The sequence below is a fragment of the Lipotes vexillifer genome, unplaced genomic scaffold (assembly GCF_000442215.2).
Source record: "Lipotes vexillifer unplaced genomic scaffold, Lipotes_vexillifer_v1.1 scaffold593, whole genome shotgun sequence".
NCBI classification, from domain to species: Eukaryota; Metazoa; Chordata; class Mammalia; order Artiodactyla; family Lipotidae; genus Lipotes; species Lipotes vexillifer.
In genome coordinates this window covers 1,287,986-1,303,031 of record NW_006773778.1, presented here as the reverse complement: position 1 = coordinate 1,303,031, position 15,046 = coordinate 1,287,986, and the positions used below count along the sequence as shown (strand labels likewise).

At 37.2% G+C, this 15,046-nt stretch overlaps 1 non-coding gene across 1 annotated transcript; it reads left to right on the top strand.

Moving 5' to 3' along the window:
• Nucleotides 1-6,598: 6,598 nt before the first annotated feature.
• On the top strand, nucleotides 6,599-6,670 carry TRNAE-UUC (transfer RNA glutamic acid (anticodon UUC)). The gene has a single exon. It is a non-coding gene; the product is annotated as a tRNA-Glu (tRNA).
• The last annotated feature ends 8,376 nt before the right edge of the window (nucleotides 6,671-15,046 follow it).

Genomic DNA, 15,046 nt, shown 5'->3' with positions numbered 1-15,046 from the left:
GTAGTGGGTTTTGGAAACACCACCTATTCATTCCTGCACCCAGATAAATCTCTGAAGCTGCCTTGGGTCCTGTCCTACAAACAGCTTAGGTACAGGGCGTCTCTTCCAGGTTTTGCAGCTGACTGCATTGCCTTCTAATAAATTTTGTCTTTTGCTATGTTAGCAAGAGTCAGTTTATATCTGTTGCTTGCAAATCCCTGATACAGTAGCTTGAATGGCTCTCCTATGGTATCTGATATATGGACTCTGTTATATATCTCACCACATACTCCAATATTAACTCTATGAAGTTAAGCACTAACTGAGCATAGAAGTTGAATTTTCTTATTCCTATCCAAAAACCATAAAGCTGACTTCTAAAGAGAAATTTTGCCTAGAAAATAAGGAACCATGTTCTTTTTTTTAAAATTGTGGTAAAATACACATAACGTAAAATTTATCAACTTAACCATTTTTAAGTATATAGTTCAGTATTAAGTATATTCACATTGTTGTACAAGGGTAAATGTTCTTACCATTAGCATTATTAGCATGTTCAACTGAATAATTCTTTGTTAGAGGCTATTCCGTGCATTGTAGGATGCTCAGCAGCATCCCCTGGCCTCTCCCCACTAGATGCCAGTAAAACATCCTCAGTTGTGGAAACCAAAGATGTCTTCAGACATTGCCAAATGAACCCTGAGGGGCAAAATAGCCCCCAGTTGAGATCCATGGAGCTAAAGAAAATAAATTCCTATTTCACTGCATTATACTCAATGTCCCTTTTTACCTTTCTTTATCCCTACCATCTGGTAATCCTGTGTCATCCCATGGGAAAGGAAAACCAATAAAAGATTAATGTGGCTTTGTCTGTTTTTGACACTTATTTGAGGAAAGGACTGTCATAATTTAAGGAATAAAACCAACTGTATGCCAAAGCCAAGATGATGTATATTTATAGAAGTTCACAAAACTTGTTTGTATTCTGTCAATTATTTATATTGTTATCTTTTCTAATTTTAATGTCAAACTTCAGTTTAAGATAAAGGGCTGAGCACATGAATTTGTCTTCACTCCCCTCTGAGTCTCCATTTAATTGGTAGTAGGGCAATAAAACAGAATAGGCGGAAGAAGTCTATCCATATACAAGGAATTTCAATAAATTTCTGACGACCTAACACAGCTGATAGGTGAAACATATCAGACTTAGCCTGGGATATATGAAGAGGTCTCAGGTGGAAATGGGAGTTAACTATGGTTACAGGATGAAATGTAAATTTGATCAATCATGACAAGGTAAAAATGTAGGAAGTTGGAGTACATTGCCAATTTCACATATTATAAAACATACATGTTTACATATTAACATTGTTAAAAATAAGATGACATCTTGCAGCTGGGGCTGGCAGTTCTCCAGAAGATTTGGGTTTGCTTCTGCCAATCACATGGAGCCCTATCAACCTGAGATCACTTTATATTACATCATTTGCTTGGGGTTGTTCAGATTACACTGTTCATGTGAATTCAGTCAGCAAATCTGTAGGAGTACCAGCTTGGAGACCACATATTCAGAAAGTATGTCTTTTTCCTCTCAGTACTATGACTGAGGAAGCCATGTGCCCTTGCTGCCTTGTTGGTGTTGCAGGTTTATTTCTCTTTTATCCTTGCACTGAAAGACCAGCCATTTGGTCTCCCAGCTTTAAGTCAGGATCCCCTGTTAGAATCTGCTTCTTGAACATCTTTTCTTTTTTCATAGTACACAAAGAGGTGGTTTCATCCTACAATAGATGACATTTTAATTCATCAAAATGTGCTAATTGAAATACGAAGTTTAGATGTAGTATGTGAAAAGACACAAAACTTTGTACAGTAATCTTCCCTTATTTTAAATGTCACTTTTCCAGAACTGTTGATTTCTTGTCAGTCTTTTTAGGGATAAACACAAATAACAGTCACCTTCAGGATGTTGACTGCTTCCCCTGACAGTCCTTATTCTCTGAGAAGTGCCACCGACCCACAGTGGACCTCAGGCGGCAAGTGTGTACTATCCCACCTCCTGCCACAGGTGTCTGGAACAAGGGCAGACACCCACCTCAGGTAAGGCCCTTTAGGTATCTTCTCCAGGGGGACTGTGATTCCACTCACTTATTTATTCAATAATATTTATTGAGTGTTTACCATGTTCCAGGCACTGTTTAACCTTGAGGATATAATTCCAAACAAAGAAAATCACTATGCCCATGGATCCCACAAACTCACCAAAAACAATGAACAGAGAGACCCAGAGACTGGGATTTCTGAGCTGAGCCTTGTTACTGGTGAGATTCTATAGGAAAGATCCATAAATTCCTGTGGCTAAAGATGTCAGAAATTCTGAAGTGCTTTCATTTCCCAAGGCCTTGTTGTTCAATAGTTTTCTGGATTCCATAGGCAGTCTAATGTCCTCCCAATAAATCTCCTTTTTAACTAAGCTAATACCAAAACAAACAAGTCCAACAATTAAGAGAAATAGTATAATATAGGCATCTTCTTCCTCCCTTCACTATCATCATCTACCTTTTTTGCCATGAAACCTTCCAGATAAATGGACACCAACAATACAGAACAAAGATCAGATCAAAGTGACTGAAGTGGTGTAGACTGTGCCAGCCCAGTGTGAAGCTAACCAAAGCTTCTCTTACTTTGTTGTCATTGCCATTGCTGATAATGTAAAAATAATGATATGTAATGAAAAGAGTATTGAACTGTATCTGAAGTTCTGTTTTGATCCTGGCTATGTTCTAACAGATAGTAAGGAAGCCTTGGGCTTCCTTATCTTCTCTTGGCTATGTGCTATCCTTTGTTTTAATTCTCTCACTTCATAAAGCAGGACTTAAGATCTAGAATTCAATGATCAACTAAGGTTTCACTCTTGACTAAATTTACCTATCAATTTGATCAGGAAAAACAAGGATATGAAGGTAAACGTGTGCCATCAGAATCACTCACTGAGGCTCTACAAGGGAAACAACCCTAGTTTACAGCACTCAAAGAAGATACAAATATATATATATATATGTATATATCACTTTAAAATACACAAGCAAAATCAAGTAGTTAACTGAACTGCATATATATATATATATATATATATATATAGGCATCTCCTTTTCTTCACCTGGCAATCCTACAGTTTTTCACACCTCAACCTTGACATTCCCATCCCCAAAAGACCTCCACTTGACCTCACACTCCCCTACACCTGCCTAGCTTCCCCTCTTATGATTTTCCATGGTACCAAACAGGTACCCCTCACAGTCATCTTTTATCTCACTGAATTATAATCTTCTGATGAATTATGACAATATCCACTAGATTGGAAGCTCCTTGATGAAACTGAATATGTTTTTGTGTAAAGAAAAATTATTCCTGAAACACAATGAAAGGTTCACTCACAGAAACCTCTCATTTAGGTTGTGTCCAAATTAATAAATCATTCAAACACTTCTAAAAGACATAAGATCAAGCTATACATTAGAATGTAATTGGATTGATGCCCTAGAAATTATGAAAAAGAAAACAAAACTTTACAAAGAAACACAGAGGAGGATTCTGGGAAGATGGTGGAGTAGGAAGCATCAGAAATGTATCTCCCCACCTAGACAAAAAAATGCACTGGCAAACTCTGTTTGATGCAACTCGTTTGGAACTGTGGAGTCTATTGAAGGCGTGAAACTTCCAGGGGAAGGCTTGGACAGTAAATTACAGTCAATATTGGTCAATTTCAGCTCTTAGTATATTGGTAGCTGCCCACCTCTCAGCCCCATGGCAGGGAGCTGTGCACATCCTCCTGGAGCAGCCTGTACACAGCTTGCACACAGCTGTGGGAGTGAGGGTGTCCTCCAAGTACTAGAGATCTGATATCTTATCACTGACTGCTGCTTCTCATCACACAGGTGCAGACAAAAAGGCAACAGCCATTGTGGTTGCAATTCCTCCCATCATTGCAAGTCCCTCTCACTCCTGCCAAAGTGACTTCCAGCTGCTTTAAAGGATCAGTAATTTTTTTCTCCCTCATTTTTGTCTTTTTTCCCTATTGGGAGTCAGATAGAAGACTAGGAAATTCAAAAGCAACTGTATATCTAGGGAATATTAGAAAGTTACCACACATGCCCCGGAGAAGGTGCAGGCTCAGAAAAGACATAAGAAAATCTTATATTGCACCACAGGCAGATCCTTGGAACAGAGACAGTCTATAACAATAAAAAATAAATAAACAAAAACAAAGAATTAGCCAACACTGTGAAAGACAGAGAATCAGATTTCCAGTTACCACATTATTAGATTCAGCTGTCCAGTTTTCAACAACAACAAAGAAAAAAGAAAAAATCACAAGGCAATCAAAGAAACCACAAAGTATGACTCATTCAAAGGAAAAAAAAAATCTATCCCTGAGAAATACCTGATGGTGGACTTACTACAAAAATCTTTAAAGCAACTATCTTAAGATGATCAAACAACCAAAAGAAGACATGGGGAAAATCAAGAAAACAATGTATGAACAAAATGGAAATATCAATAAAGAAATGTTGAAAAGAAACCAAAAAGAAATTCTGGAGCTGTAAAGTAAAATCACTAAAATTTTAAAATTCACTAAAGGAGTTCAAAGAGATTTGAGTAGGCAGAAGAAAGAACCAGCAAACTTGAAAATAGGACAATGGAAATTATTAAATTATAGGAACAGAAAGAAAAAAGACTGAGGAAAAGTGACCATCAAGCAGACCAACATACACACTGTGGGAGTCCCAGAAGGAGACAAGAGAAAAGGACGTAGGAAATACTTGAAGAAATAATGGCCAACAACTTCCCAAATTTGATGAAAGACATGAATATAAATATCAAATAAATTCAACAAATTCCAAGTAGATAAATTTAAAGAAACCCACACCAAGACACATTTCAATCAAACTGAAAGGCAAAGACAAAGAGGGACTCTTGAAAGCAACAAGAGAGAAGCAACTCATCACATACAAGGGATCCTCAATCAGATTATAAGCAAATTTCTCATCAGAAATTTTGGAGATCAGATGTATTAACCTGATATATTCAAAGTGCTAAAAGAAAAAATACTGTCAACCAAGAACTGTATATCTGGTGAAACTGTCCTTCAAAAATGAGGGAAGGGAATTCTCTGGAGGTCCAGTAATTAGGAGTCAGTTCTTTCACTGCTGTGGGCCCGGGTTCAATCCCTGGTCGGGGAACTAAGATCCTGCAAGCTGCACAGTGCAGCCAAAAGAAAAAAAAGTGAGGGAAAAATTAAGACATTACCAAATGAAAGCAGAAGGCATTCATAACCACTAGACCTGCCTGCAAGAAATGCTTATAGGAGTCCCATAGGTTGAAGTGAAAGGACAGTAATTCAAAGCCATATGGATAAATAGAGATCTCAGTAATGTAAATATATGGCCAATTATATATTGTAATAATGACGTATAACTCCACTTTTTTTTTCTACATGATTTAAGAGACTAATTTTTTTTTTAATTATTAGTCTAAAACTAGGATTATTGTAACTTTGGTTTGTAACTCCACATTGTTTTCTACATAACTTAAGAGATTTTTAAAATTACTAGTTTATATTTTAGGACACACAATTGTATAAAGATGTAATATTGTGACATCAACAACTGAAAGCGGTGGAGATAAAACTGTTAAAGGAGAAAAGTTTTTGTATGTTATTGAAATTAAGCAAGTATAAATTAAAATTAGAGTGTTATAACTTTAGGATGTTAAATGTAATCCCCATGATAACCACAAAGAAAATAGCTCAATAATACACACAAAGGAAATGAAAAGAGAATTTAAATATTTCACTACTAAAAAGCAACTAAACATAAAAGAAGACAGTAATGCAAGAAATGAGGGACAAAAAATTATAAGGCATATAGAAAAAAAATAGCAAAATGGCAGAAGTAAGTTCCTCATCAGTAATTACTTTAAATGTAAACAGATCAAATTCTCCAATCAAAAACAGAGATTAGCCGAATGGATTTTTAAAAATATGATACAACTATGTACTGTCTACAGGAGACTCACTTTAGATCCAACGACACAAATATGTTGAAAGTGAAAAGATAGAAAAGTATATTCTACACAAATACTAACCAAAAGAGAGCAGGGGTGGCTATACTAGTAGCAGATAAAATATACTTTAAATGAAAAAAGTTTACAAGAGGGCTTCCCTGGTGGCGCAGTGGTTGAGAGTCCGCCTGCCGATGCAGTGGACACGGGTTCGTGCCCCGGTGCGGGAAGATCCTACATGCCGCGGAGCAGCTGGGCCCGTGAGCCATGGCCGCTGAGCCTGTGCATCCGGAGCCTGTGCTCCGCAACGGGAGAGGCCACAACAGTGAGAGGCCCACACACTGCAAAAAAAAAAAAAAAGTTTACAAGAGTCAAAGAAGGATATTATATATTAACAAAAGTTTGATACAGCAAGATTATATAACAGGGAGTTCCCTGGTGGTCTAGTGGTTAGGATTTGGAGTTTTCACTGCTATGGCCTGGGTTCAATCCCTAGTCAGGGAACTGAGATCCCACAAGCCACGTGGCACAGCCAAAAAAACCCAAATTCTTTGGGAGTTCCCCAGTGGTCCAGTGGTTAGGATTCGACACTTTCACTGCCATGGCCTAGGTTCAATCCCTAGTCGGGGAACTAAGATCCCACAAGCCACAAGGCACAGCCAAAAAAAAAAAAAAAGATTATATAACAATTATAAATATTGTACATCTAATAACAGATCATCAAAATATACAAAACAAAAATTGACAGAATTGAAGGGAGAAATAGATAGTTCTACGATAATAGTTGAAAACTTTAATGTCTCACTCTCAACAATGGATAAAACAACCAGGCAGAAGATAAGTAAGGAGACAGAACTTGAACAACACAATAAAAAAGCTAGATCTAAGAGAAATATTCAGAACACTCTAAACAACAACAGAAGATGCATTCTTCTCAAGAGCCATGAGATATTTTCCAGGACATGTGACCATATGCTAGGTCACAATAAGTCTCAACAAATTTTAAAAGATAGATATCATATAAAGTATCTTCTCAGACCACAACAGGATGCAGTTAGAAATCAATAACAGAAATAAAACTGGAAAATTTACAAATTTGTGGAAATAAAGCAACACACCTTTAAAAAGCCAATGAATCAAAGACAAAATCACAAGAGAAATTAGAAAATATTTAAATATTAATGAAAGTGAAAACACAGTATACCAAAACTTATGGGATGCAGCCAAAGGAGTGTTAAGGGGGAAATTTATAACTATAAATGCTTACATTAAAAAACAACAAATATCTCAAGTCAAAAACTTAACTTTACAACTTAAGGAACTAGATAAAGAAGAATGAACTAAACCAAAGCTAGCAGGATGAAAGATATAATAAAGGTTAGAGCAGAGATAAGTGAAACAGAGAATAGAAGAATAATACAGAAAATCAGTGAAGCCAAAAGTTGGTTCTTGAAAATGATCAACAAATGTAAAGTGGTAGAGCCATCTTGGAAGACAGTTTCGTGGTTTCTTACAAAACTAAACATAATCTTACCATACGATCCAGGAGTCACACTCCTTGGTATTTACTCCAAAAAGCTGAAAACTTGCATATGGATGTTCAAAACAGCTTTATTCATAATTGCCAAAATGTAGAAGCAACCAAGGTGTCCTTCAGTGGGTGAATGAATATACTGTGATTTATCCAGACAATGGAATATTATTCAGCACTAAAAAGAAATGAGCTACCAAGTCATGAAAAGACATGGAGAAAATGTAAATGCCTATTACTAAGTGAAAGAAGTCAATATGAAAAGGCTACATACTGTATTATTCCAGCTATATGACATTCTGGAAAAGGCAAAACTATGGAGACAGTAAAAAGATCAATGGTTCCCAGGAATGTGGGGAGGACAAGAGATGTTGGTGGAGCACAGGGGATTTTTTAGAGCAGTGAAAATACTTTGTGCGATGCCATAATGATGGATACATGTAATTATATACTTGTCCAAACCCATAGAATGTACAACAACTAAAGTAATGTTAACTGTAATGTAAACTATAGACTCTGGGTAATCTTGATGTGTCAGTTAAAGTTCATCAATCGTAACAAATGTGCCACTCTGGTGGGTGATGTTGATAACAGCGGATGCTATGTGTGTAAGGGGATAAGAGGTATGTGGGAAATCTCTGTACCTTCCACTCAATTTTGCTGTGATCTTAAGATGTCTCTTAAAAATAGTCTTAATTAAAAAAAACTATAGATTAAAAATAACATTACAAAAAGAAAATAAAATAACATTCAATCTGGACTGTTTAAAATAAAAAAATTGACAAACCTTTAGCTAGATGGACTAAGAAAAAAAGGAATAAGCCTCAAATTACTAAAATGAGCAATAAAAGTGGGGGCATTACTACTGATCCTAGAAAAATAAAAAGGATTATAAGAGAGTGCTATAAGTAATTCTACACCAAAAAAAAATGTATAACCTAGACTAAAGGGACAAATTCCTAGAAATGCAAAACATACCAAGATTAAACCATGAAGAAATAGAAAATCTGGATAGACTATAACTAGTAAGGAGATTAAATCACTAATCAAAAATCTCCTGATACAGAAAAGCCTTGGACCTGAGGGCTTCACCAGTGAATTCTATCAAACATTTAAAGAAGAACTAACATCGATCCTTCTCAAACTTTTCCAAAAATTGAAGAAAAAGGAACACTCCTTAACTCATTATATAAAATCAGCATTATCCTTCTATCAAAGCTAGACAAAGACACTACAAGAAAAAAAAAAAAAAAAACTACAGACCAATATTCCTTATAAAACTGATGCAAAAATTATCAGCAAAATACTAATAAACCAAATTTAGCAGCATATTAAAAGGATTATATACCATGACCAAGTGTGATTTATTTCTGGAATGCAAAGATGGTGCAACAATATGAAAATCAGTGTAATACACCACATTAACAGAAAAAAGGAAAAAAACTACATAATCATCTCAATCGATGAAAAGCACATGACAAAAATTTAACACATTTTTATGATAAAAGCACTCAACACACTAGGGATAGAAGGAAACTACCTCAACATAATAAAAGCCATATATGAAAAATCCACAGTGAATGTCATACTCAATGGCGAAAGACCTAGATCTTTTCCTCTAAAATCAAGAACAAGGTAAGAATTCCTGCTATTGCCACTTCTATTCAAATGGTACTAGAAGTCCTAAGCAGAGCAATTAGACAAGAAAAAGAAATAAAAGCCATCAAATTGGAAAGGAATAAGCAGAATTATCTCTATTCACAGATAATATAATCTTATATACAAAAAACCCTAAAGCTTATATACACACACATGCACACACACACCAAAAAAACCTGTTAGAACTAATAAACAAATTCAGAAAAGTAGCAGGATACAAAGTCAACACACAAAAATCAGTTGCATTTCTGTACATTAACAATAAACAATTCCAAAACGAAATTAAGAAAACAATTCCCTTAATAATAATATCAAAAAGGATAAAATAGGGCTTCCCCGGTGGTGCAGTCATTGAGAGTCTGCCTGCCAATGCAGGGGACAAGGGTTCAAGCCCTGGTCTGGGAGGATCCCACATGCCACGGAGCAACTAGGCTCATGAACCACAACTACTGAGCCTGCGCATCTGGAGCTTGTGCTCCACAACAAGAGAGGCTGCGATAGTGAGAGGCCCGTGCACCGAGATGAAGAGTGGCCCCCGTTTGCCACAACTAGAGAAAGCCCTCGCACAGAAACGAAGACCCAACACAGCCAAACATAAATAAATTAATTAATTTTTTTAAAAAAGGATAAAATACTTGGGAATTAACAAGGAAGTGAAAGGGTTGTACAATAAGAATTATAAACAATTTCTGAAAGAAATTAAAGAAGAGAAATAAATAAATGGGAAGATCCCATGTTCATGAATTGGAAGACTTAATATTAAGATGTCAGTACTACCCAAAGTGATCCACATATTTAATACAATCCCAATTAAAATTCCAATGACATTTTTTGCAAGAATAGAAAAACTCATCCTAAAATTCATATAAAATTTCAAGGTACTCTGAATAGCCAAAACAATCCTGAAAAAGAATAACAAAGCTAGGGAACTCATATTTCCTAATTTCAAAACTTACTAGATAGAGGATACAGTGGGGGAAGGGGAGGCTGGATGTAGTGAGAGAGTGGCATTGACATATATACACTACCAAATGTAAAACAGATATCTACTGGGAAGCTGCTGCATAGCACAGGGAGATCAGCTTGGTGCTTTGTGATGACTTAGAGGGTTGGGATAGGGAGAGTGGGAGGTAGGCTCAAGATGGAGGGGATATGGGGATATATATATATGCATATAGCTGATTCTTTTTGTTGTACAGCAGAAACTAACACAATATTGTAAAGAAATTATACTCCAATAAAGATGTATAAAAAATAAATAAATAAATTTTTTTTAAAAACTTACTACAAAGCTACAGTCATCAAAACTGCGACATTGGCATATAGACAGCCATTGAGACCAATGGAATAGAATAAAGAGTCCAAAAATAAACCTTCACATACGTGATCAAATGATTTTCAACAAGGGTGTCAAAATGATTCAATGGAAAGAATACAGTTCTCAACAAATGATGTTGGTAAAACTGAATATCCACATGCAAAAGAATGAAGCTGGACCCTTTCTTAACATCATATACAAAAATTAACTCAAAATGGATCCATGGTTTAAATGTTAAGACCTAAAATATAAAACTTTTAGAAGAAAACATAAGGACAGAAGTTTCACAACACAGGATTTGGCAATGATTTTTTGAATATGACATGAAAGACACAGACAAAAACAACAAAATAAACAAATTAGGCTTCATGAAAAATTTTAAATGTTGTGCATTAAAAGAGACTACCGGGCTTCCCTGGTGGCACAGTGGTTGAGAGTCCTCCTGCCAATGCAGGGGACACAGGTTCATGCCCCAGTCCGGGAAGATCCCACATGCCGTGGAGTGGCTAGGCCCGTGAGCCATGGCCACTAAGCCTGCGCGTCTGGAGCCTGTGCTCCACAACGGGAGAGGCCACAACAGTGAGAGGCCCGGGTACCACAAAAAAAAAAAAGAGAGAGAGACTACAAACAGAGTAAAAGGGCAATCCACAAAATGGGAGAAAATATTGGCAAATCACATATCTGATTAAAGAATAATATCCAAAATACACAGAGAACTCCTAAAATTCAATAATAAAACAAACAACCTGATTCAAAAATAGGCAAAGGACTTGAACAGACATTTCTCCAAAGAAGATATACAAATGGCCAATAAGCACTTGAAAAGATGCTTAACATCACTAATCATTAGGGAAATACAAATCAAAACTACAATGATATACCACCTCACACCCCTTAGGATGACTACTATCAAAAAAACAGAACGACAAGTGTTGGTAAGGATGCAGAGAAACTGGAACCCTTGGTGCACTGTTGGTGGGAATGTAAAATGGCACAGCTGTTGTGGAAAGCAGTAGGGTGGTCCTTCAAAAAATTAAAATTGGGAAGATTGGTTCAAGATGGTGGACTAGAAGGACATGCTCTCACTTCCTCCAACAAGAAAACTGGAATCACAACTAAATGCTGAACAATCATTGACAGGAAGACACTGGAACTCACCAAAAAAGATACCCCAAATCCAAAGACAAAGGAGAAGTCACAGTAAGATGGTAGGAGGGGCACAATCCCAATAAAATCAAATCCCATAACTGCTGGGTGGGTGACTCACAAACTGGACAATACTTATACCACAGAAGTCCACCCACTGGAGAGAAGGTTCTGAACCTGGGGGTCCGGCAATGGGAGGAGGAATTCCTAGACAATCAGACTTCGAAGGCTAGCAGGATTTGATTGCAGAACTTCGACAGGACTAGGGGAAACAGAGACTCCACTTTTGGAGGGCACACACAAAGTAGTGTGTGACTTGGGACCCAGGGGAAGGAGCAATGACCCCATAGGAGACTGAAGCAGACCTCCCTGCTAGTGTTGGAGGGCCTCCTGCAGAGGCAGGTGTGGCTCTGTCTCACTGTGAGGACAAGGAAACTAGAAGCAGAAGTTCTGGGACATACTCCTTGGCGTGAGCCATCCCAGAGTCTGCCATTAGCACGAGCAAAGAGCCTGGGTAGTCTCCAGTGTTGGGTCGCCTAAGGCCAAGCAACCAAAAAGGAGGGAACCGAGTCTCACACAACAGCAGTCAAACAGATTAAAGTTTTATGAGCTCTGCCCACTAGAGCAACAGCCAGCTCTACCCACCACCAGTCCCTCCCATCAGGAAACTAGCAGAAGCATCTCAGATAGTCTCATCCATCAGAGGGCAGACAGCAGAAGCAAGAAGAACTACAATCCTGCAGCCTGTGGAACAAAAACCACATTCACAGAAAGAAAGACATGATGAAAAGGCAGAAGGCTATGTACCAGATGAAGGAACAGGATAAAACCCCAGAAAAACAACTAAATGAAGTGGAGATAGGCAACCTTCCAGAAAAAGAATTCATAAAAATGATAGTGAAGATGATCCAGGACCTCGGAAAAAGAATGGAGGCAAAGATTGAGAAGATGCAACAAATGTTTAAAAAAAACCTAGAAGAACTAAAGAACAAACACCTAGAAGAAATAAAGAACAAACAAACAGAGATAAACAATACAATAACTGAAATGAAAACTACACTAGAAGGAATCAAGAGCAGAATAACTAAGGTAGAAGAACAGATAAGTGACTTGGAAGACAGAATGGTGGAATTCACTGCTGTGGAACAGAATAAACAAAAAAGAATGAAAAGAAATGAAGACAGCCTAAGAGACCTCTGGGACAACATTAAACGCAAAAACATTCTCATTAAAGAGGTCCCAGAAGAAGAGAGAAAGGACCAGAGAAAATATTTGAAGAGACTATAGTAGAAAACTTCCCTAACAACATGGGAAAGGAAATAGCCACCTAAGTCCAGGAAGCACAGCGAGTCCCATACTGGATAAACCCAAGGAGAAACACGCTGAGACACATAGTAATCATATTGACAAAAATTAAAGACAAAGAAAAATTATTGAAAGCAGCAAGGGAAAAATGACAAATAACATACAAGGGAACTCCCATAAGGTTAACAGCTGATTTCTCAGCAGAAACTCTACAAGTCAGAAGGGAGTGGCATGATATACTTAAAGTGATGGAAGGGAAGAACCTACAACTAAGATTACTCTACCCAGCAAGGATCTCATTCAGATTCAATGGAGAAATCAAAAGCTTTACAGACAAGCTAAGAGAATTCAGCACCACCAAACCAGCTCTATAACAAATGCTAAAGGAACTTCTCTAAGTGAGAAACACAGGAGAAGTAAAGGACCTACAAAAACAAACCCAAAACAATTAAGAAAATGGTCATAGGAACATACATATCGATAATTACCTTAAACATGAATGGATTAAATGATCCAACCAAAAGACACAGGCTTTCTGCATGGATACAAAAGCAAGACCCATATATATGCTGTCTACAAGAGACCCACTTCACACCTAGGGACAAATAAAGACTGAAAGTGAGGGGATAGAAAAAGATATTCCATGCAAATGGAAATAAAAAGAAAACTGGAGTAACAATACTCATATCAGAAAAAATAGACTTTAAAATAAAGAATGTTACAAGAGACAAGAAAGGACAATATAAAATGATGAAGGGATAAAACCAAGAAGAAGATATAACAACTGGGCTTCCCTGGTGGCGCAGTGGTTGAGAGTCCGCCTGCCGATGCAGGGGATGCGGGTTCGTGCCCCAGTCCGGGAGGATCCCACATGCTGCGGAGCAGCTGGGCCCGTGAGCCATGGCTGCTGAGCCTGCGCGTCCAGAGCCTGTGCTCCGCAACGGGAGAGGCCACAACAGTGAGAGGCCCGCGTACCGCAAAAAAAAAAAAAAAAAAAGAAGATATAACAATTATAAATATATATGCACCCAAAACAGGAGCACCTCAATACATAAGGCAACTGCTAACAGCTACAAAAGAGGAAAATGACAGTAACACAATAATAGTGGGGGACCTTTAACACAACACTTACACCAATCGACAGATCATCCAAACAGAAAATTAATAAGGAACAACAAGCTTTAAATGACACAATAGACCGGGTATATTTAATTGATATTTATACGACATTCCATCCAAAAACAGAAGATTACACTTTCTTCCCACATGCGCAAGGAACATTCCCCAGGATAGATCATATCTTGGGTCACAAATCAAGCCTCAGTAAATTTAAGAAAATTGAAATCATATCAAGCATCTTTTCCAAACACAACACTATGAGACTAGATATCAATTACAGGAAAAAATGTGTAACAAATACAAACACATGGAGGCTAAACAATACATCACTAAATAACCAAGAGATCACTGAAGAAATCAAAGAGGAAGTCAAAAAATACCTAGAGACAAATGACAATGAAAACATGATGATCCAAAACCTGTGGGATGCAGCAAAAGCAGTTCTAAGAGGGAAGTTTAGAGCTATACAAGCCTACCTCAAGAAACAAGAAAAATCTCAAATAAACAATCTAACCTTACACCTAAAGGAACTAGAGAGAGAAGAACAAACAAAACCCAAAGTTAGCAGAAGGAATGAAATCATAAAGATCAGAGCAAAAATAAATGAAACAGAAACAAAGAAAACAATAGCCATATCAATAAAACTAAAAGCTGGTTCTTTGAGAAGATAAACAAAATTGATAAATCATTAGCCAGACTCATGAAGAAAAAGAGGGAGAGGACTCAAAGCAATAAAATTAGAAGTGAAAAAGGAGAAGTTACAACAGACACTGCAGAAATACAAAGCATCCTAGGAGACTACTAAGCAACTCTATGCCCATAAAGTGGACAACCTGGAAGAAATGGACAAATTCTTAGAAAGGTATAACCTACCAAGACTGAACCAGGAAGAAATAGAAAATATATACAGACCAATGACAAGTACTGAA